The sequence below is a fragment of the Ammospiza nelsoni genome, chromosome 2, assembly GCF_027579445.1.
Source record: "Ammospiza nelsoni isolate bAmmNel1 chromosome 2, bAmmNel1.pri, whole genome shotgun sequence".
NCBI classification, from domain to species: Eukaryota; Metazoa; Chordata; class Aves; order Passeriformes; family Passerellidae; genus Ammospiza; species Ammospiza nelsoni.
In genome coordinates, this window is record NC_080634.1 from 37,522,582 (window position 1) to 37,548,690 (window position 26,109).

Sequence of the window (26,109 nt, forward strand, 5' to 3'; positions counted from 1 at the left end):
TTAAAAAACCCCAAACTCAGGAGAAAAGCGTTCCATATCTTACTCCAGCTCTGTTTGCACAAGGATTTGTCTGGAGTACATTGAACAATCTCTAGTGCTGCTTACAGACATCAGGATCACTTGAGCTGCCTGGTCAGAAGGCTACACACAGCAAAACCACAAGGCTGTGTCATGAGACCTAACACAGAAAAACATGGTTGAAAAAGCAGCCATGTGCACAAGGGACACTGCTGCTCCTCCCCCACAAAATTAGCAGCATCCTTAGATGCATAATTTAATGAGTCAGAGACTTCAGCAACAAGACAACAACTTTGGACTTCTGGCATGCACCCAATCACCTGTTTTTTGTGCCATGGTGAAAACGCTCTAAACCAGTTCATAAATCTAATTCAAGTTCTAGAAAGCCACAGAACTACAAACCTCTTCCTCCAGACATCAGCAGTGACCCACAGAAAGACATACCCAGAGCAGGGAGTGTGTGTTACCACCCTGATTAAGACACTGGTAGCTCCGTAAGCCGCTCCAGGTAGTTGCATTGGCATGAAAGGGAATGGTGTACTGCACCATGGGAAGGCAAGGGCAGAAGGTATCAGCAAATGCCTCAAACTACCAATGTCACTGCTGCCTCTGCTTCATGCAACTGCATTTTTCAAGAGCTCAAAAGCAGGTAATTCAAGTAATTACACTACCTGGGAATGCATGCCCAAAGACGCTCTACTAGAAACAAAACAATGCTGATACACATGAAACCAGAACATGAGGGTTAAGGGTTACCTAGAGCAAGGCTGCTTAAGTGATCAACTACACATCTCTAAGCTAGCTTTCCTGTATCGTGGCACACCAGACCTGAAGAATGTATCCTTCTCACCTTGTGAGCCCTAGGTGCTGTGCATGCAGAACAAGGTTCAGAAATCATTCTGGGTCCTGCAACTCAGCAGGTAAAGCGAGCAACGCCAATATGACCAACTTTAAATCTCTGCAAGAGCAGTGTAACATTATCTTTTTCATAAAGTTGTGCATCAGGAAACCAAGGGCTTCCAAAGTAGCCACTGAATTCATGAGGAAGCAGGTTTGTGTAACTTATGTGGACTGCAGCCAATACATGTAGGTTAGCTCCTCACTAGCAATCCACTAAATTACGTCCTTAGGACACCACATGTAAATAACTTGACAGAATGGAGCAAGTGAAACCATGTGAGTGGAAACTTGGCCAGGAACCTGAGATACTTACCGTCGCTGCCAGTTTTCCAGGAAGAGATATTTGCAAATAAACAGCAAAAAAACCCCACCCAAAAATGGAAGAGTAAACCAGTGGTAACATACAGAAATACTGGAAGTTTGAGTAGAGTCCAGGGCAAGGAAGAGAGCAAATACAGGGAATTGTAGCACAGGGAACTCAATCAAATGGTGCTGTCCTAGGAGCTGCATGCTTTTTCACAGTGCAGCATTACTTATGCAAAAGGAAATGTTTCTGTGCACTGAGGAATGCTCTGACTACAACACTGTTGTTCAGGTACTCACTGCCCAAGCTTGTATTTTAAGCTGAATCACACAGGAATGCAACATGTAATTTTGCACCATTGCACTCACACAGCTGAAGAACCCAAAGACACTTGCACGCACAATCAGGGATTCCATCAGTTTAGGTGCGGGACTTGCTTTGAAAATTAATAATGGTGCATCAGTTCACATAAACATAGTTGCTAAAATTAAATGTTAACCTCTGGTTATGGCTTTCACTTTTCCTTCATCCAACACTCTTCCCCTATAACCGCACGAAAGAAAGAGCCAAGGAACAGTGCTGGACACCTGCCACAACCAAAGGCTCATATTGCCCTTGACAAAGGAGGTAATTTCCCAAAATGCATTCTTTCAATGAAGATATTCTTAGTGAGCTTTTCATTTCAGTAGAATTTATCTGGCCCTTAAAAATCCTCTGCTCTCTCCCCTCCCACCTTTTTTTTTTTTTTTTAAATGTTGAAAGATGTAAAAGCTAGTACCATGCTTGAATGTTTGTCAGCTCATGGACTGCTCTCCTGGCACAGACAAGCCCATCAGCTAAACAGAATCAGTTACCAACTCAGGTTTACCACACCACATCAAAAATAGACCTTCCTAGTGGCAACTGAGTCAGGCCCACACCAACCATAACCTCTGGGATACCTCTACCTGCTTTATGCAATACAGGATTTTATCAAACTTTGTGCTGAAGAGGGCAGTGCTTACAGAAAGTACATATAAACCTGCACTCCAAGTGTTTCTTGTTCCACATGGAAGTGCTCAGGGCATCCATTGTACATATTAAAGGCAGAACAGTGGCAGCCAAAGGATTCATGCTGAGCCCTGAGTCCACCTGAGCCATGTTTGTGTGCCATTATCCAGCAATCCAGGGGTGAGAAAGGCTTATCTTCAGTGCACAGCTACAATCAGCCAGCTGGCTCTGCAGGAGTTAGGGGGCCAAGAAAAGCTATTGTTCCAGGAACTAACAGTATTTGACAAAAACTGAAGCTTTTCGGGTGGTTCTGAACTGGGTAGTGGCATATATCCTTTTAAGAGAAATGCAGTCTGCCGACAGCCTTAGGCTCTTTAGTGGTCATGTCAGGCCATCCCACCTTAAGAGACATATCCATGTGTAGCTAACAGCTGCAGAACTTTTGGGTCTCCTTGTGTTTAGCAAGTTCTCCCCACTGCTAGTGTGCCTTCCAAAAGGGAGCTTCCCCCAGCCGGAGTCTTGGAGCCTCCTGTCCTTCGCTACTTGCAGTTTTTCAGTGTCCTGACTAGCATTTTTAAATTCTGCATATTGTGATTATGTTTCCCAGTATCTAAAATAAAATCAATTTCCTGTTTCAGTATTAGAGGAGCTCTCTTTTCAAATGAGTTTGCTTGAGTAAACTGAGTTTGAAGCTGTGTAAGCAACCACCTTTTTCCCCCTACTGAGTTCTTGCAGATACCAGATCTAAAGAACACAGGGACTTGCAGCAGCCTGCACACCCTTTCCTATTGTGTAACTGGTATTGAACTGCTGCCATGTTTCAGCTGAAGAACATGTCCATCCTATTTTGGCTCTTGACTGCTCTTAGAGCACTCTTCTTTGTGCTGAAAGACAAAAAAAAAAAAAAAAAAAAAAAAAAAAAGGAAAACACTTTATATTAGTCATTAGAATAATTTCCAGAGTTGCTTTACACTCATTTGGCTATGCACAAACACTAGGTTCTTCCAGATACTGGTTTAACAGTTGCCTCCCCACAATTTCATTTAGAACACTTAAAAAAGGCACAGAAGCCTTACACTCTTTTTCTATTTTCCAAGCTCACAATGTATTCTTGGCATTATAATTTAAGATACTTGGAAACAGTAACACGATCTAGAAGTACTTACCTGTTCTTTCCCAGCTGAACTCATCCTCTCACCTTTCCCCTTGCAGCTCCAGAAACTTTTTGGCAAACAGCTCCATAGGAAACAATTAAAATAAACCAACCTTCATCACAGCTTCTTCATCCACTATCATCTGAACAGTAACTTTAATTTGCAAGAGTTTACACTCTTCCCCCACAGGCTTTGAAATAAGCAGCTGGTCAGTAACACTTCCACTCCTTCCCCCAAATGGACTTACAGCCAAGATAATTAAGAAAAGAGGATCTTAAAACAAAATTTATGTGCCAAGATGAGCATAGATGGTATCACTTTTAGAAACCATATTCCACTTTGTTTCAGTGCACATGTAAATCTTTTTGTCCAGTTAATTTGTATACCAGGAATGACATTATGCCTGACCATCATTTCCATGAACCCTAACAGTTCTCTGTGCTGTACTGACATGGATGTGACAGTGACACTAGACCTAGACCACCACACACCTAAAAAAATTATGATATGATGTATTTAATACACTTAATCTTGAAATCTGTGTTTCTTATGCAGCCTGGCTTTGTATACTACCCAGTAAATACCCAATTTAAGCATACAAATGCTTGGTTTCTTTAAGAGCACGCTTGTCAGAATGAGCACTGAGACACAAAGACAGGTTTCTATGTATGAACTTGGATTAGACTTAGACTGAACATTTTCTTCTTTGAGCAAAGTCATCACACATTTCTACTTAACTTCCTCATCTCTCCTTCAGGATCTCCCAACTGATTCTCCAGGTCAGGAAACAGGGCAGTTGCTTACCAGAGTTCACAGTGCCCACAATCACTGCAGGATGTCAGCACAGTAAAGCACGCACAAACCTCTCAGCTGCACAGGCTGAGGAGCACACAGACACTGCAGCAGGTGCTCATTAACAGCATTAAAGCAGAGCATACTGATGTTTAGGAAATGCCACAGGCAGGTTTTCAGTTCTGCTGTCACCTTCTACCTTTTCCTATGGGATGCAGCCACAGCACCTAGTTCTGCAACAGGACTGCAAGCTTCTTACAGACATTGCAATTGAGGCCTGCTGGGTCAGGACAGATTTGGACATTGGCACTTTTAGGTGAACACATTATCCAAGTCTGAGACACGTAACACAGGTTTCATCATTAACATCTCTGACAAAGCTGTGACCAACAAGTAATATCCATGCACTGGCAAGTATCAAATCCTCCAAAACAGATCAAAGTGAACAACACACACAGAGAAAACTTGTTTTACTTCTCTCTTGCATCAGCTGTTCATTTCGGTAGTTTCTGAAGTCATTTCCTTTTTCCTACCTTAGCTGAGACATCAGTGGCACCTACATCTACAGATAAAGAAATAAGATATAAATAACAAAATACAATTATCCATAAAGTGGGGTGCACAGCATCCTCCTCAGAGCAGCAGCACTGACTGCAGGGGGATGGGGAGGGAGTGAAGGGAACCACTGCAGGTAAAACCAACAGTTTCTAAACCAGTTTAACAAAACATACTGTAATTCAGCCAGCAGACCATCCTGGATGAGGATTTCACATGCACTTTTTCTGACAGTTATAGAAAAGATAACCAAGCTTGACCCAACCACTCCACTGCAATATTTACCATCCTTACCAGGTATCTTTATGCAGAGATAAAATCACAGGCCTAAAGTCTACAGTGGGCAACAGCTGTGACAGAAGTCATCAAAGTGCCAGTGCCCTTTATTTCACCCACAGCTCACCTAATCGAAAGGTATCTGCATAGAGGAGAAACAGAATAAGGAAAGAAATAAAAAGGGCTGTACTTGTAATTCAGAATTCTCCACATATATGGAACTAGTGATGCTACAAATTTTATTAAAAGAGCATTATACTCCCACCACTCTTTTTCTTCAGTGAGGAGTATGATAAAACTGGAGAACCTGCCTGTGAGGAGAAGCACTCTTGGAACACTGGACTTTTTGCACAATGGCATGCAACTGGTTCAGCTTCCTGAACTAGAGGGAGCTGCACCTGAAGCGATAAAAGCATAGCATACATTGCTGTAGTACCAGCAAATCTTGAAAGGCTGCAATGTTCAGGTGAAGTATCTGCACCACAGAACATCTCACAACATCCTTCCTCCAGCACTCGTGTACCCTGTGGCAAACACACCACCTGTGTAGTTACTTGGCAGCAATACCCTGAGCAAATGCCTTGTACTTGCCTCCAGGAGGAGCCAAAGGATGAAATAAATCCTTGTGACTCCATTTTACCTGAGCTGCACCACCGCTGGACTTTAGCCAAGACTTCAAGCAAGCTTGCAGGACTCTTCAGGACTCTTTCCAATTAAGTATCCTCTTGGAATAATGAAGTGCTTTATTTCACAGGAATCAGCTGTAACTAGAAATGGTATTATTTCACAAGCCATGCAACACTTTGACCATCTTCCCTTCCAGTTTTGAGCATAGGTCTTCCACACAGGGTTTCAGGGAACTCCAGTCCCCTTAAGGCTCACAGAGCTTTGATTACTCTCTCATTTGGAGAACATGTGTTTCCCATTCCCCAGCACAAAAGAGTAGCACAAGCAGGGACAATGTTCACTACAAGAAAGTCAAAAAGCACTGCTCAAAATTCCAGCCTACCTCCTGCATGCCAGCCAGAGGGCTGAAACTAAGACAGCACCTAGTCAGCTGGCAAAGGCATGCCAATGTGAGACTGCAAGCACAGGCAAACAATGAACTAGCAAGTCAGCTTGGACGCTCCCATACCATGCTGAGATGTCTTACACCATCTCATCTGCCCTCTCAGCTTTTTTAAACTCGATTTATGTTCTATGGATATTGAATTATACATTTGGGTTGGAAGTGACCTCAAAGACCATCTGGTAGCAACCCTCTCCTGCCATGGGCAGGGACACCTTCCAGTAGATCAGGCTGCCCAGTGCCCCATCCAGGCTGGCCTTGAGCACTTCCAGGGACAGGGTATCACAGCTTCTCCGGGCACCCTGTGATGGTGCCTCCCCACCCTCACAGTAAAGAATTTTTCCCGCATATCTTATCTCAATCTACCCACTTCCAGACCTACTAAGGACTTTAAAAGGAAGCAAAGCTCCTCCTGCTGGTCACACCAAGCCGTACGTCTCTGACAACCAGACACCATTAGTGCAATTATCAGGCATCGGGCAGAGCCAGAACCCTTAACAAACCCCCTCAAACCAGGGAAGCGCAGGCTGTCACCTGCCGTGCGACAAGGGCACGTTCTAATCCGCTCCCTGCGGACAGCCGCCCCACCAAGGCCAGCCCTGCTCTTTAACCCACAGTCCGTGCTCGGTCCAAGGCCAAGCACCGTGCCGGCACAGCCCCGCCCGGGCCCTCTCCCCGTACGGCGGGGGCACAGCCCCAAGCGGCAGCGTGCCCGCCGCGGCTCCTGCGCCACAGCGCGGCCTCCCCGTCCGCGCCCGCACGCCCCGGCAGCCGTGACCGCCACGCACCCACCGCCACAGCCCCTCCGAGCCCCGGGACAGACTCCGGCCCCACGGCCCCGCTCCCAGCACAGAGAGGCGCTGACTCAGCCAGAGCCCGCAGTCACCGAGTGACAATCGGCCGTGTCCTTCAGGGCACCCCTCCACACCCCGCCGCGCCCCGCCGGCTACCCCTCAGCCTCCCCCTTCTTTGTCAGCCGCTCACACGAGCTCTTCCTTGCCCCTTAGAGCAAGACAGGACTCCCACCCTTCCCCTTTTTCCGACATCTTAACCCGGCTCCCCGACCGCTCCTCCACAGCTAAGCGTCCCACGCCATCAACATGGCGGCGGCCACCGCCTCCTTCCCTACCCCGCTCCCTAACGCGGCCGCGCGGCGCAGGATCTGCCGGGAAAGGGAGTCCACTCCCAGCACACTGCCGCGCTGTGACGGCCGTAAAAAACTACAAACCCCAGAAGTCCCCGGTGCTGAGGGGAGCCAGCCAATGGCGAGGCGGCGGCGCGGGCAGTGGCCCCTCCCCGGCGGGCGAGAGGGATGATGTCATTGCCCAGCGAGGGCCGCGGGGGCGCGCCGCGCGCCGCCGCTCATTGTGCTCGGCCGGTGCCGCGTCCGGGGCCGGCGGGGGGGCCGCGCTCCCGCTGCTGCTGCGCTGCCTGCGGCGGGCGGCCCCGCTCGCATCCCGCACACCGCTGCCCTGCGCCCAGCCCTGCGGCTCCTGTCCCGGGTGTCCTGGCCCCAGGGTAGCTCGGCAGCGTTCCGGAGGGCTGCGCTGCACGGGTGGTGGGGACCGAACACGCATCCCCGAGCGGGATTGCCTCTTGCGCCCAGCCCGCTGCACCCATCCCGGGGAGCTGCCCTGCGCCGGGAGGGTGGCCAGCACCCATCCCGGTGGAAGTGGGCTGCCTCCCGCTCGTCTCCGGGGCGCGCAGCTCGGCCGGCGTGCGGGGGCTGCAGCGCCCAGCCCCGCTGTGCCCGGCGTGCGGCGGCGGCCCGGGGTGCCGCTCCTTCCCAGCGCCGCCGGCCGGCTCCTGGCTCCCGCCTCGTTTTATGGTCGTGGAGAGGGAGGACAAATCCCAAACCAGGTGAGTTCTGCGCTGCTCTTCTCTTTTGGCGTGCTTTTCCTTGTCCTGCTACGTCCTCCCTCCCAGGCCCCCGGATCCCGAAGCCCTTCCCCGCGCCGTGTGCTCCTCAGCGGGAGCAGCGCTGCCGGGCGGGACCGCGCTGTCGTTCCCTGGTCCTGCTGAAAAAGGAGGGGCGGAGGGACGGGGAAGGGGGGGAAAAAACCCGCTACATGGTGTCATCCCGCGGAGATGAGCCCTGTCGCTGCTCTTGTGGCCCGGGCTGCGCGTCCCGCAGCCCCCGGGAAAGTCCCGCAACTCCGGGATGCTCCGGGCGCTGCGCGGTCCCTGCCCGCGGGGAGCCCTGGCCCGTCTGTCTCCCTCGCTGGGTAAGAGTGGAGAATCAGATGGATTTGGGATTGGTGTCGTTAAGCGCTGCGGAGCCTGAGAGCCGGGCTCCTGAGGACAGGGTAAATCCGAGGTGTGCTCTAGGGTGGTTTTGGGGGCGTTGGTGTGCTGTCGTGCGGCTTCCTGGCTTTGACACCGCTATTCCTCCCCTCTTTCAGGGAAATGGGGGATTTGAATCCAGCTGGCTTTCGGTCCTGGCTGTGTGCAGTTGGTCCGGGTTTCTTTTCCAAGTCCCATAATGAGTTAGTATCTTAAAAATTCTCGGCTGGACAGTCTGATGTTTTATTTCAACTTCCATACTACTCTTCTGATCTTTTTCAGTTTTGTCGTAAATACAAGTAGTGCCTCTATTTTAAACTTTGTAAAAACTTCAGCAGAGTTTCATTTTAGTGTGCCTTTTTTATTTGTTTCCCTGTTCCTTGCTGTTTGTGAGATGCAATTTGGATCCTTGCTTGAATAGTGCCAAGATATTAGTACAATGTAAGATTTTTTTTGTTTGTTTGTTTGTTATTATGTGACATCAGAAGGTTTTATCCCCTTCTGTAACTAAATTGCTTCTGCAATTGCTAGTGTACCCCAAACACCTCATTTTGTGCTGGTGCAATGAAATGTGTGCACACAGAGGGGTCCTGCTCCCTTTAAGTCTGTCAGTCTCTTTCAGTGCCTTTGAAAGTTGATCTTCACCAAAGCCCCACTCGGAGGCTGTTCTGAGAGCAGCAGGAGAGTGTGCAGCTGAGCTGATATTTTTAATTTTTTTCCTCCCCTCTGCTGCATATTTGCTTCTGCGCTTCTCTTGTGTAACTGGCACTGTGTGTCCTCTGGCAGGGCTCTCCCTGGAATTGCAGTGCTGGGGAGAGGGTGACATGAGTGCTGTGGGGACAATGAAACTCCCTGTTTGGTTTGCTCAAAGTATTTGTAAACACCCAGGCGGTGTTGGGGTGTCCCTGTGCAAGGGATGGTGCTCCGCAGCTGCCCCTCTTCCAGTGGGATAAACACGCTGCATCCACACCTCCTTGCCTTTATTTTAACTGGGTTTTTTTCCTTCCTTCCTCTTTGCTACTGACTCAAAGGGGAAGAACAACAGTGCATGCAGGCGTTGCCTTTGCTTGGTCTTTTTTTAACATTTTTGTTTCCTGGAATGGCGTTTTCCTCGTTATTTTACAAGGGAGGGAGCAGACAATCTAATAGAGTGTTTCCCATCTTGGCTGTAGAAGGAGAAGTTTTATAGCAGTGATTTTGTTAGCTTGGGATAGAAGGCACTGGATATGAAGTGATAATTTGAAAGTGTAGCCTGGGAATTGTTCTGGGAAATACTGATATAGAAGTTGGTGAGAACAAGCAAAGAATCCATGACCAGGGATTTTGCATTTAAATAATACAACTCTTGTGATGCACATATTTTTAATTTCTATTTTCAAATTTCTACATGTATATATCTTGAACAAAACAAGCATAAATAACAGTACATATTTGTATGCTTTTCAAAATATATTTCATTTTTAGGATTTAGAAAGATTTGTGACAAGGTATGTGTTAGCATTTTCAAGCTATATTATACTATATCAGGAGGTGGATTAAAAATGTACCTCAGAAGTATACATTATTGTATCAATCAGCTTACATTTTGCCTTTCAGAAACTGAAATACAGACACATGAAAAGGGACAAAAAGCTGAAAATCAATTGATTGCTATGAAAAAAACCCAGAGCTAGGGGACCCTTCCTATTGTCCCACAAAGACCTAAATGCAGTGTATATGTTTACACTGAATCAAGAATTCTCCAAAATGCCAGTTGCTGGAAGCAAAGAAAATAACTCAGGAGGGCAGCACTAAACATTTCCTTGGGTCTTTTACTTTACCCTCTCCCCATTTCTTACTCAGGTCAAGTTTCTGAAGGGAAATTTAGGATTAGGTGGTCTCATGGTCATACTCTCCAGAGTTTTCTTGTATTTTAGTCCTGTTCCTCAGGAAATTGAGTGTGATGAAGCTAGAAATCATCCTTGCAAATGGGTTTTATGAGCATCACCTGTGTGCCCTGGACTTTGCCTGTCCCAGAAGTGTTGCTGCCCTGGGATGCTTGGTTGTCACCCAAACTCGTGAACAGGGATACCCAAAGACTGGTGAGTGAGGGGAACTGGAGGAGCCAGAGCTGGGCCAGCCTTGCTGACTCTTCAGCTTAACTTTGCTCCAGAGGTGAGCTGTGAGAGGACAGGGATTTCTGCAGCCTGGAGCTGGAAGCTGGTGAGACAGCTGAAGTTCCTGAGCCAGAGGTGGATGGCTGGACGTGGCTCTTTGGGGAGGAACTGCGGAGTCGCTTCCCGAGCAAGGGCAGAAAGGTGTCTGCAGGCAAACCCCGCCATTTGTCACCCTGCTGTGAAAGAGCTTTTCTCTGTTGGCTGCTCTGGGCTGTGTGCTCCCCATCTTGCCAGACCCAGCTGCAGGTGGTGGGTGCTGCTCACAGCCTGAGCTGGGTGTGGGGGCTCTCTGGTTTGGTCCTTGCTGGGAGAGCCAAGCTGGCATCCATCAGCTGGCAAATTGAGACACTTGCTCGGAGTTTTGTGGTGTGTCCCAGAGAGGTGTATTTGCAGCTGGGCTTTTTGTGGGAGGCACAGGTTTGTTGGCATTTTCTTATTTTTACATAAAATGTAGCCAAACAAGAAATAATAATAGCTGGGATCTAGATAGATTCCATTTCTTATTTTAAGGCTTATTGCCTTTTTGTAAGGACAGGACCAGCAGTTTGAGTGCAAGCCTTGCTTTCTGTGAGTACAGAAGGAGTGGGGAATGTGCTAGGTGCTAGTTTGTGCATATACAAATAGGCACATATTTGTCAAATAACCACCCAGGCATTGAGAGAATTAGAGAGATTTGTTGCTGTGTGGCTGGCATGGCAGGAGTGCAGAAAGTAGCACAAGATGAGCATACCCATACCTTGCAGTGATGAAGCTCTTTAGATACTGATGCTCGTGTGGATGTTGCAAAGCTTTGGAACAGGAGATTTAGGAGACAGTAAAAAACTTCCTATATTACAGATGGGTTTCTGACACCAAAAACATCAGCCCAGTTGGAGAGGTGTTGTGTCGGTTTCTCGGCTGTTTAGGTGGCCTGGAAAGGCCCGGGGTGGCCTTGGACAGCCCGCGCTCCAAAGGACGAGAAGAGGCTTCAGGTCTTTTCTCGGTCTCGGTGTTTATTAATTGTCTATCTAAAAGATTTTCTCTTGGCCCGACAGAGGTCTGCACAGCAGCCAGCCATGAGCACGCTGCGAGCCCCCGGGGCGGTCACCTATCTTTATACTCAAAGTTACGTATACAATATTTATAACTTTTCCCCAATACCTTTTACCCTTATTAACCAGTGCACTTTTAGTAATAACCAATCCCAAAGTGCCAACATCACCACAGAAGATGGAGGCCAAGAAGAAGAAGAAGAACAGGACACGCCCCAATTCCTCCATCTTACTTCTTTAGACCCCCCTGTACAGAAATCCTAAACCCTGTGTCTTACACTCTAATTAACTTATCCCTTCACCATTTACCCCAGTGAAATCCTCCCATCCTCATACAGGTGTCGTCTCCTGTGTAGGATCAAAGTCCAGCCACCAGACACTTCTGGCAACATTCCAGGACTCCCGAGCCCCCCAAGGGTGGTCTCGGTCCCTCTGCACCTCAGTCCTGAGGTGCTGAGATCCCACAGTGTTGGGGCAGTTGGGAAGGTCTTGGGGCAGAGATGCTCAGCAGCAGCTCTGCTTTGGCTGGAGGGCAGATGAGATGACCTGAGGCAGTGCTTTGATTGACTTCCTAGTTTCCACAATTTCATTTTGCAGCAAGTCATTTAGCTTCGTGCTCCCTCCCAATGCTTCTGTCAATAACTAACTAAATTCTCATTTTATTTTTAATGGCTCTCTTACAGTGGGAAAGAAGTGGTCTGTCATGTTTGTCATATAATCCTGGTTGGCCTGTGCATAAATCATGAATTTAAAGTGGGGAGAGGGAAGGGGTTGAGTGAAGTATTCCTCAGGTGCTAATATGTTGAAATAATTAGGGCAGAACAAGGCTAAAACTTGTCCCTTGAAATCATTGTCAGCTTTTAAACAGTCAGGACCACACTGAGGTCTGTTGCTGTTGCAGTAGTTTCATAACTAATCTGTGCTATTAAACACTGGCCCTGCATAAGGTATTAGTGAGATTTGTGTTGTAATGTCATTTGATTTCACCTTGAATAGATAAAAATAATTAGAGAGCTTTGTTGCTTTGAGCTGAGGAGAGATATTTAGGTTGTGAACAGCTTGAGATTCACTTGCTATTTGTCATCTCGCCTCTCCTGGAGTTACTGCTTTCACTACACTGCAGAGGTGCACTGTTCCCTAATAGACTTAAGGCAAAATTTAAACCTATTTAAAACCTATTTAACCTAGCTATTAGTTTCCTGAGATAATTTGGGAATATTTGTACAAACAGAGGAGAAAACCTTCAGTAGGTCTCACAGAAATCTGCTGCTGTCCTTTTAAACATCACAGGATACCCTGTTTATTTTCTTTCCTTTTAGCAGAAATACTGTCTTTTGAGTACTGCTGAACTAAAAAGTTAACTGTAACCTTTAAGTATCTGAATAGTGTTTTCTTTTAGACCTTGAAAAGAGTAATGAGAAAAGGAAAGAGAGAAGAGGAAAGGGAGGAAAGGCTCTGCTGGCATGAAAAAAGATGAGCTTGTGCATGGTTTCTTAAAAGACTGTATCCTGCAGGCTGAATTTAAAAGGGGAGGAAAAAAAAGAGGTGTTAGAGATGCCAAAGTACAGAAGTCAAGCAGCGCTTGGGTTACTGTGTCCTGCTAAAGCTGCCCTCCACAGAGAGAGGGACTTCATGCAGGGCCCCAGCAGCCCAGCCCTCTGCTGCACTGTGCTGCTTCTCCTCTGCAGTGAAGGCTCCAAAACCTCAACTCTGCTTTTTTTGATTAAGAAAAATCTCAGTTTCTCAAAGGGCAGCATGTGTGCATTTTAAGTGGGTGTATTTCTTGATATAAATCCAGGCTGTTGTTTGTAAAAGAGAATTGTCATGGAACTACCATCCTGTGGGCTGGTGCTGAGCCCTGGTGCCAATAATTTTGGAACAGTGCAGAAAATGAATCTGACTGCGTGTGAGAGTCTCGCATCCCCCACAGGAACAATCATTTCCATGTGCTTTCCTGAGTGTGTTGAACCAAAATTCTTGCAGCCCCCCCGCCCCCCAAAAAAAAGAGCTTTTATTGCTTTGGTAGGAGGGATAACCCCATTACCTGGCTCTGGAAGGATGGGACCCCTCTCCAGAGTAATCAAGCAGTTAGAATAGAGTATTTTCAGTTGGAAGGAGCCTACAAGGATCATCTAGTCCAGCTGCCCGAACAGTTCAGGGCTGACCATAAACATGTTAAGGGCATTGTCCAAATGTCTCTTGAACACTGACAGGCTGGGGCATCAACTGTGTCTCTAGGAAGCCTGTTGCAGTGTTTCACCATGCTCTTGGTAAAAAAACACTTCCTTGTGTCCAGTCTGAACTTTCTTTGGTGCAGTTTTGAACCATTTCTATGCATCCTATCACTGGATACGAGGGGGAAGAGAGATCAGCCCCTCTCTCTCCACCTCCATTCCTCAGGAAGCTCCAGGGAGCAATGAGGTCACCTCTTTTCTCCAAACCAGAGAAGCCCAAAGCCTTCAGTGCTCTCCACAGTGCTCTTCCAGCCCTGACAAAGCTGTGTGGGGTTGTACAGGGTGTTTCACTGCTTAGTGGGGTGCTGCTGAAGAGACAGCACCAGCTCCAGGGGAGTTGCTAATGCCCTTTTTCCCACCTGCCTTCTCCCTTGTCTTCCATCTGTCTGAGCCTCTTGCTCCAGTGCAGCTACTCCAGCTGCACCTTCAGCAGCTTGGATCTTGGATACCCCCCACTACAAATAAATCTGAGGAGTAGGTATAAATGGAGGCTTTAACTGAAGAAGATGGGATGCCTATAGGAAACAGATTATTCGAGGTGCTGAATAGAAGAATTTGTGTCTGGTTAGTAGATCACCCTACATGAGACATGAAGCTTAAGGCACAGGAACTTGTCAAAACTTCCTGCCTTTTCAGTGGTCATTCTTTCGCTCCAGATAGTCTTTTATCCATAAATATGAGCATGACGAGAGATCCAGAAAAATCTGTGCTCCAGAAAAGTCCCAGATCCATGCTTGGGATGTAGGCCATTAGTTGAGATGTGAATGCCAGCATTCAGATTTACAACCAATCAAAGGAAACTTAAAGGACTGCCAGGATTAGAAAAGAGATTTTGGGCTTGCTGTGTCGCAAAGAACGCGTTCAGTAATGAAAAGCGGACTTGAAAAATAATCATTAGCACTTCTCTGTGATTTAAATTTCATTGCCTGAACTTGGAGAAATGGAAAACAGATCAGTCAAGGCTTTCATCTAACAAGTTTTTAAAGAAAGCCAGATTTGTGTCTAATTAGTGAGAATTTCTTCATGGTGTTTCTAGGGCCTAAAGAGTGGTGTTTTCATGACAGTTGGGGGCTGCATGGGAATATTTACTGAAAATAACATCCTTACTTAAAAACACGGTAAAACAACCTTGTGTAACCTGAATTGACATCAAGAAATCCACTACAGCATCTCCATACTGTGTGGTCTTATTGTCCTGTTGCTTTCTGATGGTAGTAGGGAGTTGCAAATTCCTTCTTCTCCAACACTGGAGGTTGAGACTTTATTATAATACCTATTGAACTTGATTAACTGAGAGAGAGGACAACTGCCCCTTGAAAATAAATAATTATTTTAATTATTTTTCTGTTGTTCTTGCCTTATAGCTTTTAACACAAACACCTGAAAAGTAAATGTAGGCTTGAAAAAGCTTTCCTGGCTCATTTGGTATCCCAGTCTCTTCTGGAAACATGAGATTATTCCATCCTGAGACGAGTAATCTTTAAAGTGAGAATAAGGTAGCCTGAGATTGCTGTGGGAGTGTCAGTTCATTTTTGCATATTGAGAAGAAGATTAAGAGAAATAACATTAGCCTTTTTATTCTTGCATCCCCCCTGAAGTTCATGGTGCAACATGTCCTGTGGAGAAAAGGTCTAAATTCAGATAAACCTGTGGTAATGAGTTTATTTAAACCCCAGCAAAGACTGGTGAAATCTCTAGCTGTCACAAAAAGGTAAGGGCAGGTTTGGGATTTCTGTGTTTCTGTGGGCTGCTGAGGACATCAGAACAGTCAGCATCTGGTTCAGTGGAGATGTAGCAGCAAGTTCAACCTGTGTGATGGTGGCTTTGGGCTCTGCTGTTCTTCTCTGTAATCCCTTTTTCTGTGGCATAATTACAGAAAGTGCTTTTATCTAAAGGGGATGTTTTGACACAGTTTGCAGCTAATTCCATATATTCTGTCCAAAATACACTCAAGTGCAGTGAGTATCTGCATCATTGCAATTACTCCAGCCTTGTTGGCAGTAGCTGTCTTCTGTCTGTAGCCAACAGAAGATTGTGGTACCCTCTAATTTCTCACATATAAGAATCCTTACTGTAAATATTTACTCTTGAGAGTGTTAAGTACTTATGAGGGGATTTTTGAACAATGTTGGGTCTATTGAAAAAACCAAATGTGAAGACTATGTCAGAGTTACGTGTACCAGCAGCTTGAAACTGTAGAAGCAGAGTCAGTGCCTGATTTCTCTATTGCATTTGTCTGTGTTCTGAACAATTTGTTCCTTCTAAAAAGGGAAATGTGCCCATTCCCTTCAAGTCAGCAGTATTCACATTTCTAAAATGTGGTAATAGCATTTTGCTTGTATTGATGTGTGTGTGCACACCTAGAAAACCCCCAGATAAACACAGGTTTCTGTTAACTCTTTAGTTTCAGCAGGCAAACAGGAGTCTAAAGTTGAGCTCTTGACTCCAGGCTGGAGGATTTCTGCTCGACCTATTTAGGAGAAGGAAGCATGAGCATAGGGCTCAGATGGAAACTGCTTTGTGGGATCTGTAGGAATGAAGTCCCATCTTGTGTTGTGACCTGTGGTGGGCATGCCTTGAACACCTTGTGCAGGGATGTTGTGTATACTCAGTGCAGAAACAATCAGTGTCTTTTAGCAGTTGTTAACTCCAAATTCTGTCTCTTTGCCTATCACCCAAAATTGGAGAATAAATTTAAATAGATCCATACTGTGATTCTGAGGTACTTCTCAGTATTTCCATTATGTTTGTAAATGACTTTTGCTACTGTAGATTGTTTCCCTCTACTAGGAAATCTTTTTTTTTTCTTTTCTTTTAAGTAGCAATTCTCTTGTCACAGTTCTGCAGGAAAGCTGTGTATTGGTGCACTTGCACTTAGCTGTGCAGGTCACTGATCCCTATGTGTCACTAGAGAGCACTGACAAAAATGTCTTCAAAAGCATGGCTTGTGAGAAGTGTCTGCTGGGTCACATCCCTGTGCTGGAGATGCTGGAGATTGCCCTGTCCTTTGCCATTATATGTGGTTATTATGGACCATTCCTGAATTTTCTACTGCAGATGTGGATGTGGTATGGGGAATTTGTAAAGCTCCTTCTCAAGCTGCTGCCTGGCCTTCATGTGTGCTTCCATCACGAGCAACGTCACCTTGCTCATTGTGAGTATGCAGCCTTTTGTCAAGGGCCATCACATTTATATCAGTGTCGTCTCTGATTTATTGTGTCTCTGGATTGGGCAACTGCTTGGATAAGTCTGTCTTAAAATTAATCTCTTTTGCTAGGTTAACTTTTTGGGATAGCATCCTCAGGCTGATTCATTTTGCGGCCATGTGGATGGTTAGCTGGTGTTTAATAATAATAATAAATAAAGGCATGTTTAAAACAAATCCCCCCTAGTTAAGAATTTGCAACTGAAGAAATTCAAAATAAATTGAGTATTGATTTGCACAATTAAATAACCAAGCAGAACATTCACTATGGGCTGAAGCTAATTCTGTTAGAATAAACGAGGCTGATTTTGGAATAAATATTAAATAAAGTATCTCATTAAGTTCTGCAGTTTTGCAAAAGCTGTTGCCACAGGGAGAAAGAGCCTGGTGTGAGTGGTTGTTTGTTTACTGCAGCTGTCAGTCGTTGTGGGGAGAGAGCGTTGTGGAGTAGCCACTAGTAACCAGGTCATCCTGCTTAAATGTCAGGCTTCTTGCTGGAAAATGTGTGAAACTACAGAAAAATTCTTTCCGTCTTCTTAGCACTTCTCTCACAATATTTCTCGTTTTGCTTTATGACATCAGTTCTTGGAGATACAGAGGAAGGTTTTAAAAATATCTCCTGGGCAATGCTGGGTGATGCTGAGCTAATGAATTTATTGATGTCTGCCTGATACTCCGGAGGGTTGATCCATTTCTTGTTCTTCCTCTGATGCAGTTTTTGAGTCATTAATCTCTTCATGGCTGTTCCTGTATTTTGTGTATAGATTGAGTTTTATTATCCATTATAAGGTGTTTGGGATAGGCCTTCTGTCTGTCATTTCCCACTTTCTGCAGTGAAAAATGTGCAGTTTTCTACAGTCTGTAGGTGTTACAGTAATGTGAGTGACCAGTGCTGTGACTTGGGTGGGAATAGCCATTAGTAGTTTTGGGGAAACAATCTCCTTGCTTTCATTGCAAATCAATTTATATAATTCATGGTTTCCTCTAGAAATTACATCTTTTGTACTTTGAAGGCAAGACAATTGAATTCTGCATCTCTCTTGTGTTTATAGGCAAGATCCTTTTAAACTTTGTTTCTTGGTTGCCTCCATGCATAAAATTGAGATAACCTCAGAGGGCTGCCCTGAATATTCATCAGTGATTTATTGTATGCCACTGAAGAAAAGTGTTACCAGCAATGCTAATGAAGTTTATTACTCAGCCCCTCTGCTGCACATTTATTGGTATTTCAAAGATCTGCAGTCTCCACAGTGAGCTCTAGCAAATTCTTGACTGGACTTAGCCTGTAGATGACACTAATAACTTTGATTTATGTGGGGCTTTCCCTTTGGAAGAGCTCCAAAGAATTTTATAAACTGCAATGTAAGCCATAGTGCAAATATTGCCTTAGCAGCCGCCAGCTATCAGGGAGGTGCTGTGTGATGGATATTGCAGTGCAGCTGGATGTGAGGGGATAGAAAGGAAAAAAAGGAGTTCTGCAAATGTTGGAGGTGATGCAAGGAGAGAGGTAAGAAAACAAGCAGCTACTACCTGAATTCTGATTTTTATCTTTGACGTGATTGATTCTTCTGGATCAAGTGACTCTCACATGAAAGGTGGCATTTTTGTCATAGCCTTGTGATGCTGTGGTCCTGGTTCAGTTGAAGTCGAGCAGAACAAGCCCTCTGAGCAACTAGGGTTTTCTTTTCATGCAGAGCATGTGTGTTGCTGGATGTCTTAATTCAAATACTGGGGTGTAGCAATGTGTTTGCAGTGGTTCCTTGAGCTGGTGTGGTTGGCTCTGGGATGTCCTCCTCTTGCACAGGCAAAAGGCACAGAGTTTGCCTTGTATAAGATGCAAAAGACTTGAACACATACCATCTTTATATTAAGCTGATGTCCCATTAAATCCTTTCAGGAAGTGTAAATAACTTTGCAAAGATGTTGGCTTAGAATTTATTGCATTCAGTTGGGTTTGTTCACTGAATGGCGTAGCCTTGGCTTTCCCCCCTGAATCATAGGTGCCCAACTTGCATTGTCTAAATAACATTGTTATTTTGGGTCCCAGACACCATCATTGGAGAGAGATAGCAGAGTCAGAAGTGGGTCATTCTGGTTAGTTCTTTGAAGGTGGGTGAGATAAAACAGTGTCACCATGTATGACATGATCTGCCAGACCAGTTAGTGTTCTAATGGAACTGGGCACAGGGCTCCAGGTGTCAGATCACTTATTAATAAAGGAGTGGTCCAGCTTTTTTTGCCCCATGCAGGAGCATCTCTTTTAGAAAGGTTTTGAGCACTTTTAACTCTGGTAGCTGAGTGCTGCAGCTTCAAGAGCTCAGAAGCATTAGATGGAGGTCCAGAAACCAGATAGCACAAATGAGTAGCTAGAACTGGAAACTGTGGTTGGAACAGTTGGAGAAGAAATGCATGGCTGCAAAGTCTGCTCTTGTTCAGTGTCCTGAACAACCAGCCAGCTGTAGCCAGACAAAAAATGGCAAGAGCAGAGGTCAGCCCAACAGTGACAGTGTGGATGCTGATTTTGGGCTCATCCCAGCCACCTGGGAATCAAAAGAATTGTAGCAATGATATTGTTCTTTATAATTTTGCCAAAACAGTCTTCCTTCAGTAAATTTTGAGCCTGTTGGCCAGGCTAGATGATTGTAAAAGCTTGTTTTTCTTAGAAAACAGGGCTAAAGTGTATATAATGCTTTGAGGAGCAGGGAACTTGTTGAATTCTGATGCTTGCTTGGCAGTGCTTATCTGAAGATTGACTGGCATGGAGTAGAGGTTGCACTGTATCATGTTTAGGCTTGCTGTGGGTAAACAAGTATTTCTTTTGGAGCACCTAATGGAGACCTCAGCAGTCAATAGAGCAGAGTTTGTGGCTTGGCTTTGTGCCTGGCTATAGGCTTACAGCCATCTTTGCAGCAAAAACAAAACACAAAGTGTAATTATAGCCTGGTGGATGAATTTATATTTTTGGTATATTCTGTTGCTGGGACTATTTTAAAGCCTCAGTGTCCAGGATTCTGGTCTTTTTAGATGTTTAGTTCTGTATTTTTCTAGGCCATACCGTTAAATATATGTATGTAATGATAACAGTCAATGAGTGCATTAATGTTTAATTCAGTTCATTTTTCAGTTTTAGGATCCCATTCATCCTTATTGGTGTAATCGATTCCTCCTGGAAATGCCATGGTAATTAGAGGAGAGAATGATTTGCAAGCAGTGCTGTGACATGTGTAACCAACCTGTCTTGTTTTGAGCCTTTCATTACCTTAGCTTATGACTATAATTGTGTACCATCTCAAGGAGGAGTGTGAACTTTTCATTTGCATGTTAATGGCACTTTGTCTGGGAAGGTGCTACAGGGATTCAAGCAGTGCTATGCAGAAAAAGTAATGTGCCCAGTAAGCAAACAATTTTGATGGTTAGTGGTTCAGACATTGTTAATAATAAGGGTCTTTTTTCTTCTGATACAGCAAATGCATCTTTCAAATGGGCAAGACAATTGGGATGGTTTAGAAAGAGAATTGTTACAGAGAACTCCTTCCTGTAATCAGCATCTGTCTCTTCTTAGGAAAGAGGAAAGTGCTTATAACTTGTGTGCCCTTTTGAAAGGGAGACTGCATTGATTGAATCTTAATATGTGTTGTGATACATAGAGATATGTTGGGAAAAGCTGTGTGCTGAAACTCACTGGCTTTCTCATGTGTGAGATGTGAAGTTTGTTTGGCATTTGAGGGCTTTGTCCAAGGCTCTGACATTTTACTCTCCAACTTGTAGTTTTAAAAAGGAACATCTGTGATTTTTATCCTAAGCCTGAAGTGGGTCCCAGTGCCTCAGTGTGGGATTGAGGTTGTTTGTCCTCTTGCAAAGAACAGGCTCATGAAAGCTATTTTGGTTGTTCCTGGGAAAGTAGACTCTCCATCACACTTGTGCTTTTGTGTGGGAAGGGCTCCCTCTGAAGGCACAGAAATCCCTGTAAATATCAAAAATGCATCTTGTGTCACATTTCAAATCCTTCATAACTCCCTGCTCTCCTGCTGTTTGCGAGAAACCCAAGCTGCATGCTTTCCTCTCTCCATCACCTCCCGGCCTGATGGATCCAAGAGAAATTGCCATTTGCTGTAGGTCAGACCTGGAGGAAAATGAGTAACATGGGCATAACAGCTTAACATTTCCATTTAGAGACAGTTGGATGAGCCTCAAGAGGGAAGACCTGCTGCTTTAAATTAAGAGTGACCACTCAAGTGAGATTCCTCCTGCCTCCTGCCACTGTATCTTGCTGCAGCATCCCGTGGTCCATCATTGCATCCACAGTAGCTGTCAGTAGCAAAATGCAGTTTCCACCTGTCAGAGCTCAGTGCTTTCTGGTGGGTGACTGCAGGCTGTGATCAGTAAGAGGAAGGGGAAGGCCAGATAACAGCAGTATTTTTGTGCAGGGGGAAAGCTCAGTGAGTGTTTTCTAGGAGACCTGACCAGCTGAGAGGGAGAGCACGGTTGACAGGGCTGCTTTTGCTTTAAGGATAATTAGTGGGATGTACGCTAGGCTGTAAAATGAATGTGAAAAGTAATAACAAGGAGTTGGAGCCATAGAAAGAAGAAAATTTTTTTTTTTTAGACTTCTCTGCTGTATTTCTGCAGGAAATAACTCTCTTGCCAGCTGGAAGTAAACCATTTCTTCATGTCAATGATCTGTGTGAGCAGCAAAGGTGCAGGTTGGTGAGGCTTTGGTTGGGAAGAGTAAGGCTGTTCTGTGAGAAAAGGGAGGAGAGGGTTTAAGGGAAGCTGGGTGGTGTCTGTTTTCAGCTGGAAATCTGAAATCTTCTTAGGTAAGTGTCTGCTACTTGAGAGCTGCATCAGCCAGTTCAGTTGCTGCACACAGAATGTCAAATCAGGATAGACAGTATTTCTGTTTGAGTCTGGGGACACAGGCACTAGTGTCTGGGAGAGAATTTGGGCAGCTGCAGAGCAATGGGATGTGGCCTGTCTGCCTGGGGAAAGAGTGAAGACCCCAGGAAAGGCTTGGCCATCATGGATGGCCTGTCTTCCAGCACCTAGGAGTCAGTGGGAAGAGAAGGTCGAAGAAAGTATTATCTTCTCTATTGTGGTAGCTATAGCTTTTATACAAAACTTAGTTAAAAGGGAAAATTTCATGAATGTGGTATAAAAATAGTTGCCATAGAAAAACACCAGCCCTATTACAACTTCCTTGACAGACAAAGACAAAAATGCACATAGAAAGCATGATACCAGGGCAGAGGAAGGTGGGTATTGGGACTGCAGAAGGAAAAGATACTCATCAAGGATAGTAAAGAAAAGCAAAGCAGAGTTTGGGACATCAGCAGTGAAAGAGGCTGGAGAGGTAAAATAGTTCAACAAAGATAATATGAGACATAGGTCTGGTTTACATGGGGTTATTTCTGGGTTTCTCTCTTTGAACAAATTACCTGATCTGTTTTTTTTCCTCATTTTGCCTCTGTTTACAGAGTGCTCAAAGATGGGCAATAATTCTTAGTAAGTAATTTTTCTATACCACAGAGTATAATAGTCAGGCCATCAGCCTCAAATTCAAGTTTTATCATGATACAGGCTTGAAGTTACTGTTAATGATGAAGAAAGGGGAATATGTGCATACTGTTTACAACCATCTTGCTCTCCTTTAAAATTTAAAGGATGTACAAGGGTGTAGGTGTGAGGTGAAAAGTGTGTTTGCAATAGTTAAATGTTGAGTGAACCTTTTGACTTCTTAGTGCAACATTTTTAAAATGCCACAGGCTACTTTCAATGTGATAGACCAAAAAAATTAGATATATTCCCTCAAAGCACAACTCATATGTTGTTGGAGCCCATACAACCTTCTGTACAATCTGTTATAAAGACAACTCTTGTCATGCACATGGAGGTACCAACAAGGAGAAAATAACAGAAGAAGAGTTCAGTGGTCTGTAAAGCAGAGACACCACCCCTATAAGGTCTTCAACACTTCTCTGGTGCTCTTACATAACTCAGCTAATGTGTGACTCTGTTTCATGTTCAGTGTTGGCTGTTGGAATGAAGTAATAATTTACTTTTCTTCTATATTACGTATTTAATTATGGCTTCCTAATTTCTATGTGCTTATCACTACCAGGCTCTGGATCTGTCCATGAGTGTACTTGTGTCGAGGGTGAAGGGAATGATATTAGTAACCATGCTGAGACTTTATTTTGCTTGCTTTGGGGCAGACGTGAGTGGACACAGACCTGCTCCAAAAAACATGCACTGACTTTTTAAAAAGCATTCACTGACTGCTTAAGTGTAATAAATATACAAAAGAAAAAAAAAAAAACAAAAAAACAAAAGCACAGTGCTTTCTGTGTGATCCCCATTATTTGCAACTCTTGTATTGTACCTGGGAGCTCTCACTTGGTGCTTGCCCAGTTTTGTGGGAAGGGAGAGAGGAGGTTGTCAGTTGCCAAGAAAGGAGACCCAGAGGAGTTGCAGGGTGTGCTAGGAACTGCTGGCTGTAGCTTTGAGCAGTATGTGAGGCTTCTGCTGAGTAGCATCAGTAGGGCTGTGAACCAAAGCATGGAGTTAGCAAGCCCATGATGAAAACTTATATCTCTCCACCCGAGGTGAAGTTCTTCACTCCAAATGCTACATAGACTTTTTTGGATGTGGAACACTTGGCTTTGCCCCAAGCCCACCTACTTTGCTGTGCCATAACCATACTCAAACCTGTCCCCTTGCATTGCACCACAAATGGGACACCTGACCTTTAATGCTCAATATTCCCTGATTGTCGTGGGCTGTTTGGTGCTTTTGACAGTGAACCAAAAGCCTATTTGTGACTTACAAAGGCATGTTCTGGTACAGGTGGATGTGTTAGCTGGGGCTGTAGTGGCTGTTCTTCAGGCTGGCACTGGAACCTGATTTATGCTCAGGGCTTGAATTCAGATTCCCAGATCCAACACGCAGTCTTGCCAACGTATGCACCTCCTTTGCAATTTTAAAAACAGAGAGTGTTCTGACTTTTGGCAGAGATAACCTCATGGCTTTTATCTCTGCAGGTAGCTGGCAGGTGTCATTCCAGAGTTAGGGATAGTTTTTTGCCATTGTTTTTCTCATCTTTCTCTCTGGGCAGCGTTTTTCTTGCCCTTTTTTGCTGTGCTGGGCAGGGATGCTCCTCTCCGCAGTGCGGCTGGCTGGGCTCGTGCCTTGGTGCTCCAGCAGCATCTGCCTAGGCATCCTTAGATTCATCCCCTGTTCTTCCTTTTTCCCCTGTCTTTCCAATGTATAAATCTTATTTCTTCCTTTCACAATCATAACCTAAGATTGCCTCATGGTTTCTTTAAAAACACTTTTTTTTTCTTCTTTAAACCTAGATTTTTACAGCTGTAATGTGTTTCCATTCTCCATCATCTGTAGCAATTGAGAGTACTGCCAGCTAAGCAAATATTCCAGTCCAGATGAGGCCAGTTTTACAGGCCTTGTTACTCTGCCTGGATTCTTCACCTCCACATCAGCTTCCCTTTTGCTTTTTGTCATACATGTATCCAGTAATTCAAGCAGCCTCAATTTCAGTTGTTCTGCGCATGACAATTGCAGAGACACTGAGGAGCTTAGGCTACAAGGGAGCAGCAGCACATGTTAAGAGGGATATTTTTTTCCTTTAGAGTGAAGCTAAATAGATTGGAGGAGAGGGTAATTTGAAAAGGTGGTTCAAAGTTGAAATTCTTATGTTCTTGCTGGAGTTAGCTGACTGCAATAAAATTGTGCAAGTCATTGTAATCCCTCTGTTTTCAGAGAGGAAACAGGTGACTTTTTATAAATCTGCTTTTAAAATTAAGACTTAAGATAATGCTGTCATTCAAGTTCCTTGCACAGAGCTTTGCAGGATGGGTGGATTTGGGCTTGCAGTGCCATTTCAGGGCAGTGCTGATGACTGCTGCCTTGGAAAGAAAAAATTCTAAAGTGCTAAATAGCACCTGTCCTGTAAGCAGTCAGCCAAATATCTTCTTATATTCTGACTTGTGGTTTTGGTCTTCACCTCTTTTACCTGCTAAAAGGATAAATTTGCACCAGAATAGGAAAAAAAACCCTATTCTGTTCTCTGGATATCCAATTTCCATAATGTGTAGTATAGAAATACATACAGAAGGAAATAAATATGGTGCTTCTACAGAAGTCTTGTCTTTGCTTTACACATGCTCTGTTAGACATGCAGTCTCTTTAGAACTCATGACAATTTGCTGTGCAGGAGGAGCTGTTGTTGGTACATTGCTTTATACTTGGTGGGAGCATGCTGTGCTGGAGGGCAGCAAGGCTGTGCTCGTGTTTGAGGGGATAAATGGCAAACTGAAACACAATGTGAGGGAATTCTTTATTTCCCTAAATAAAAAATGCCTTATGTTGAATTTTGAATTACAAGCAGTATTTTTGGGTAGACTGCCCATTTGTTAAAGAACAAATGGTGCTAGTCTAAATAGTTTCGTGCAAAATTGGGAAAATGCAAGGGATGAACAAATGTGAAATGTGCCTTACCCCCATAGGCACAGTCTGTCTGCCTCATACCATCTCACTTGTCAAGCTCTATCCTAAAGGAAAATGTTTGAGTAAATATGTATTTGAGAAGCTGAAAATGCAGTCTTTTTTGTGACTGAAACACTTTTCTTCCTGTATTGTGTGTCAAGATCTTGAACACCTGAGTGTAACTGGCTGTAGCCTTGAGACTACTACTGGGTCTTCTAGTCAGGATGGAAAATATTTCCCTGTCACATCCTTTCAACCTAAGGCTGTAGAACCGTGTGTTGTCCAAAACTGGCAGCCTGTTCTTCTGAAATGCCCAGAGAGCTACTCTTGCTTGGTTTTGGTTTTCTCAGTTTCCCTTTTTCTTTTGCAACATGCCTTCAGATTCCCCTTTGGCCCGTGCCCGTTCCTTCCACAGCCATGTGCGTGCACAGCAATCCAGAAACACACTGCACCCTGAGCTGAGGGTGCCAGCCAGCAACCCTTGCAGGGAGGGCATGTCCCAGGACCAGTGTGATGGGGGTAGTCTGGCTGGAATCCTCCATGGAACAATCCCGTTTTCTCTGTAGTTGGCTTATTGGACGGGTGAAAGAGCTGAGTTCTGTCCCTCAGCTTGTGATTGCATTCCTGGTAACTTCAGTAACCT

The 26,109-nt window shown here is 44.8% G+C and overlaps 1 protein-coding gene across 4 annotated transcripts in view; it reads left to right on the plus strand.

The window, feature by feature from the left end:
* Positions 1-7,462: 7,462 nt before the first annotated feature.
* RAB30 (RAB30, member RAS oncogene family) overlaps positions 7,463-26,109 on the plus strand; it is a 41,686-nt gene continuing 23,039 nt past the window's right edge. For 2 of the 4 annotated variants that reach the window (XM_059493463.1, XM_059493467.1), the window contains exon 1: positions 7,463-7,918. The gene's annotated coding sequence lies outside the window, so the exon portion shown is untranslated. Of the gene's footprint in view, positions 7,919-8,523; positions 8,545-16,819; positions 16,917-26,109 lie in introns of those variants that run through there. The other 2 variants (XM_059493465.1, XM_059493464.1) reach the window with 2 other exon arrangements.